At 45.2% G+C, this 5,599-nt stretch overlaps 1 protein-coding gene across 2 annotated transcripts in view; it reads right to left on the bottom strand.

Annotated features, from left to right (window-relative positions):
• LNX1 (ligand of numb-protein X 1, E3 ubiquitin protein ligase) overlaps positions 1-4,456 on the bottom strand; it is a 187,981-nt gene extending 183,525 nt beyond the window's left edge. For both annotated transcript variants that reach the window (XM_010859698.1, XM_010859695.1), the window contains exon 1: positions 4,047-4,456. The gene's annotated coding sequence lies outside the window, so the exon portion shown is untranslated. The remainder of the gene's footprint in view (positions 1-4,046) is intronic.
• Between the last annotated feature and the right edge of the window lie 1,143 nt (positions 4,457-5,599).

Genomic DNA, 5,599 nt, shown 5'->3' with positions numbered 1-5,599 from the left:
CCTCTGGAGGGACAGCCTGGCTCGAGTGTCAGAATCCCAGCAGGATGAGGAGGGCACCTGTAGGGAAGGTCGTGACAGCAGTGGTCATGATAGCCATTGGTTACATTCAGGGGATTGATCAAACAAGCAAGTATATTAAGATAATGGAAACCAAGCTCTGTAATGTGAGAGAAGGGACTTACAATATAGAAAGGGAGAAAGCTAGAAAGAAACATCAGGGGTTGGATTGGAATTGAAAGTATGAGAGTGAAATTCTGGTTTTCAATGCATACAAATCATAGATACACACACACACACACACACGCACTCATACACCCTAGCTCTTCTACTGAAAGAGTCGGGGAACAGCAATACCTAATGCAGCAATGAGCCTACCTAACAGTGAGAATTTGGATTCTAAATAATTTCCCACTAAATGGAACCAGAGCTCCTTGACTATAAGGCTGGAACATCTCATTGTAACAGGAAGTAAGGAAGTGCAAATAATGATGGGAACATATCAAAAGGACACATTGACAGTTTGATGGGAATGAGATTTTACATAATTTCAAGGTCCTTTTCTACAGAACACTTATGAATTTAAAAAAGGAGGAAGAGGAACTTTCCAGTGGAGATCCCTAGAAGATATCACTTTAACCAACTACTCTCAGTGATCTCCTATTTGGAGACCGGGGCCTCAGTGAAATTCTCAAAAGAATTTAAAATCTTTTGCCATCTAATAGGATGCAATGAGAAGAGTATGGCATCACTTCTGTGATGTTCTTGCCAAAGTTGTAGAACCTGAATCTAAGTGTGAGAAAACTCAGACAAATTCCAAGAGAGGAACATTCTACAGAATAACCAGCCAGTATTAAAAAAAAAAAAAAAACTGTCAAGGTCATGAAAGTGAAGGAAATACTGAGGAAAGGGTCTATGTTGAAGTAGATTAAGGACCCGTGACAACTAAATGCAACGCTTGATTTGAAAGTACTCTTTTTGCTATAAAGAATATTTTGGGGACAAGTAACAAGAACTTGAACTGGTCTGAGGATCCAATGACAATTAATGAAAACTTCCTAGAGTCTGAGGATTAGATAATAGTAATGTATCAACATTAAGCTCCTGGTTTTGTGGTTGTGTGGGAGATGTGCTGTGTATGGGAAATGCACACTCAAGTATTTGTGGAAGATGAGGCATCTCTTTGGCAGCTTATTCTCAAAGGGTTCAGGAAAAATACATTATAGAATTTTTTGTACCGTATTGTACTGGCAACTCTTCTGTAAATTTGAGATTTTTCAAAATAATATATCTATATCTAGTGATGTAGGTTGGAATGATACTGTTTTCCAGACTTGCCAGGACACAGGTACCTGGGGCCTGCCTTGGGTGGACAGAGCTTGGAGTGGCTGCCCCAGGAGTAGAGTCAGGGTGTATCTGCCAAGTGTTGTTCCTCTGCTGAGGTGCAGAGATGGACGTTCTCATCCAAGGGATTTAGTAAAGAATGGGCATCTGGATTCTTGAATAACTAGACAGAGAACACAGTTTCTGTAGGACACATGCCAGCCACTTGACTTATCTCATGATGGGCTTTCTGCCAGAACCAAGGAAGTGGAAGCACTGAATGCCCCCTTGCCCTGTCATAAAGTCTGCAGGATACCTAAGGGCCAGTTCTCCGATGTCCATCTGGAGCATGGATTGTGCAGGGGACCCTATGTTCTTTTGAGACTTGGCCTAAAGGGCTGATAGTAACCACCACTGCTTACTATGCACCTTCTAAGGGTCAGAAACTGGGATAGATGCTTCACAGATTCTTTTTATAATCATTACAATCGTCCTCATCTTATAAATGAGGAAGTAAGGCTTGGGAGTCTTAGTAACAGCCTCAGCATTATGGGGTGAATTGTATCCCCCCAATTTCATATGCTGAAGTCCCATATCTCAGAATGTGGCTGGATTTGGAGATAGGGCCCTGAGAGAGGTGACTGAGTTAAAGACAGGCCTTGAGGGTAGACTCTAATCCAACTAATGACCGTCTCTCTTAAGAAGATAAAATGTGGACATACAGAGACAGACACTCTCCTTAAAGAGGAATGACCACGTGAGGACACAGAAATAAGGTGGCCGTCTGCAAGCCAAGGTGAAAGGCCTCACCCTGATGTTGGACTTCGGGCTCCAGAACTATGACAAAATGCATTTCTGTTGTTTAAGCCATGCAGGCTGTGGTACTGTTATGGCAGTCCCAGCAGCCTTACAGGTGGAGGCATCTGGGGGAGGATGAAGTTGGTGTTCAAAATCAAATCAGCGCAGTCCTGTTCTCTGCCACCCTCCTACACACAGGGCCTCTGCTGTGTCACTTCTCCCCACCTCCCCCAACAGGCTGCCCAGAACCTCCATCCAGAATCTCCCAGACTGAGTGGATCCCTCCTCTGCGATCCCACAGCCCTTACCACACTGCATATATTGATAGTGGCATACAGGGAACTCATGATCTTGTGATCAAATTGAGGGTAGGGCTCCTCTTATCTTTATCCCTGGCATCTCCCATGGAGCCAGTTACTATGTATTGAACACTTGTGTGCCAGCAAAGATTTCACACGTGTTATCTCATGTATACTTTTGTAATTAGCCTCTAATTAAAATAAATAAATTTAAATTAAAAAAACAACAACAAATCCTTAAGGTAGGTATCACCAGTTGTTCTCAATTTACATGTCCAAAAACTGAGGTCAGAGGTGTTACCTGAATTACCCCAGACATAAAGATGAAGCTCCAATACTTTGGTCACCTAATGCAAAGAGCCAACTCATTGGAAAAGACCCTGATGCTGGGAAAGATTAAAGACAGGAGGAGAAGGGGGCAGCAGAGGATGAGATGGTTGGATGGCATCAATGACTCAATGCACTTGAGTCTGAGCAAACTCCAGGAGATAGTGAAGGACAGGGAAGCCTGGTGTGCTGCAGTCCACCGGGTCACAGAGAGTCGGACGTGACTTAGTGACTGAACAACAGCAACAACAGAGCTAGTAGGCGGTGGAACCAGGATTCACCCCTGGACGGTCTAATTCTTCCGTCTGTGCTCTTCACCTCCTGCCCTGCTGCTGTAGTCTTGCTGTGAATGTACACTCCCTCCCTACTCGGGGCGGTGCTGATCTGAAACCTCTCCTTCAGCACGCTAAGCCCGAGTGTGAAGCTCCCCTCTCACGGAGAGCTTTCTCACTCATACCCCCTCCCCCAGCCCCCACTCTGCCTCCTTCAGCACCCGCTGGGCATAGGGTCTGCACCTTGCACTGATGTGTGACCCAGAACTGGGCACTGGCACCATCACTTATCAATATCTGTTGAACTGGCTTCAGTGTCCAGGGATGGAAGTGAATAAGGATACACGACACAGTGGCGTATTGTCCTGGATACTGTGACTCTCCATTTCTGGATTATCCAGGAGAGTTCCAGTTGCTAAAATTCTATCCTCTCATCAGACCATTTGCCAGAATATGCGACAGACAGTGCAGTCTTGGCATTTGGTTTAGAAAGTAGAGTCACCATTCTACTGAAGAGAGGCAGGAATGGAGACAAGATGAGCTGTCTGTCACTTTCCTACACACTGCTGGGCGTCACAATTTCTCTGCACCTAAGTGCCTCTGTGGGTAAAATAGTAACAGAAATGCCTATTTCTACCACAGAAATGGGAAAAAACACGTGAATGTGTTTTGAATACTGGATAAAGAATAATGTTATTGAAACCCAGTCACCATTACTGGGATTACTTACATTTTAACTGACCAATTTGGCTAGTGAAAAATGAAATAAAAAAGTAGTTTTTATTTTTGAAAGTCAAGGAAATGGTATCCTTGAACATAAAGACAGTAAATGTCCTGAGGCCTTTCTAGAGTGTTGAAAATATTTCTAGGCTCTCCTTAACAAGTTCTCCTTAACCTGTGTGTGTGTGTGTGTGTGTGTGTGTGTGTGGTGTACGGCAGGAGTGGGGTGGGGGCTGGGCTAGGAGTGTCAGGGACAAAGTTTTCTCCAATTGCCTGAGACGCAGCCCTCTGGAGGTGGCAGGCCTCTTACCTTTGCTGCATTGTGGATCAGTTTTCAGCCGTGTGAGGCCTCCGGGTAAAGTCCATTTGGGAACTGAGTTTTTCTGACTCAGCAGTAGCCCGGGAAAATTCCCCTTCTCTTTCCCGTGCCCCGTCTTCCAGACACGCATGAGATCTACTCCACCTTGGACTCAATCAGTGCATGCCCTGCCCCTGCTGCAGGCTCTGCACAGAACTGAGCCATAAACCCGAGAGCAGCCTCTGGGGAGCTTCCAGGGAGAATGGCTCCCACTGAGCAGCGGCTCAAGAGCATCAACGTGTCTGTTCTGGTTTGGATGGGCTGAGGCTCCCTCCAACTTCCTTCTGCTCTCTGCCAGAGCCAGGGTCCTTTTGTTCACCTTTAGGGCTGCCAAGTCAGGCCTACCGCACCCCTGGATGTTGTTTTCCTGCAGGCAATGGGAAAATGAGCTTGGAGCCAGGGAAGGGAAATCAACAAGGAAATAAACACAGGGTCATTACCCCTCCAGGTCATCACCAGGCTGGGACATCATCACGCTGGGATCACTTCCTAAAGAGGCAGGAGCTGGCCGCTGCCTGAAGGGGCCCCAGACATTTTTTAATTGCCCCAGGCATTTAAAAAATTTTAAATATGCAAAGAAGTGTGCATTTCTATCAGAAGTGTGAAATCTATGTTGGACCAATCAGGCAATCCTGACTCGCTCCAATGCCTTGCCAAATCTTTCAAAGATTTTTCCATAGGCAGCATCTCTTGTAACCAAACACTGGCAAACGTTTGTAGCCAAAGAAAAAGAATGAGCAAGTTTATGGCTGACACAAACCAAGACTTTTAAAGACACAGGTAAGACTTTCAAAGGCATCCTCTAAAGGTACAGGATTATTGCTTGAATAAAGTTTTCCTCTACTTGCTGTTCAACGTCAAGGTCATCATCAGCGGCAGCATCTTCGCCAGCATTTATTGAGAGCTTGTTGTCTGCCAGGTGCTGTGCTAATGACCTCAAACTGTGTTGTTTCATTTAATTCTCAACATAATTCTATCATCCTCATTCCCATTTTGTAGACGAAGAAAATGAGGATTAGAGAGATTAAGTCACTCCTGCACAGTGATCCCACTGGTTAAAAATGTAGAAATTGCCTTTCTGGAAGGATGCTCTTCTGAGTCTTGCTTTTCCCAACAGTCAGCTTAAGCACTTTGGTGGGCTGACAGCTCCTGTGATGGCCAAAGAGTTGCTTAAACAAACTCTTAGGCCCGGGAATAGAATTCTAAACAGAACCATGGCTCATCGTTTAGTTAAATGATCTCTTCCAGGAGTTACGAAGTGGTGCTACCTTTATGCGACTCGTACATAAGACACACCTAGCGTGGCACCCTCTCTTCTTCTCCAAGGGGGTGCTGCTGGCTGCTTTCACCCAGCTCTCCACTGTGATTCTGACTGACCCGGAAGGAAGGGCCCTGTAAATCTCTTGGCCTCTGTGTATGCTTCAGTTATGGCCTGATCACGAAAATTTGTCTTTTTGACTCTAGAAGCCTAACAGTTACAAGCTTCTTTTAATCAATAATCCAGG

The sequence above is a fragment of the Bison bison genome, unplaced genomic scaffold (genome assembly GCF_000754665.1).
Source record: "Bison bison bison isolate TAMUID 2011002044 unplaced genomic scaffold, Bison_UMD1.0 scf7180017864458, whole genome shotgun sequence".
Classification (NCBI taxonomy): Eukaryota; Metazoa; Chordata; class Mammalia; order Artiodactyla; family Bovidae; genus Bison; species Bison bison.
Note: the sequence above shows the minus strand (reverse complement) of the source record. Positions and strands in the feature narration are given on the sequence as shown.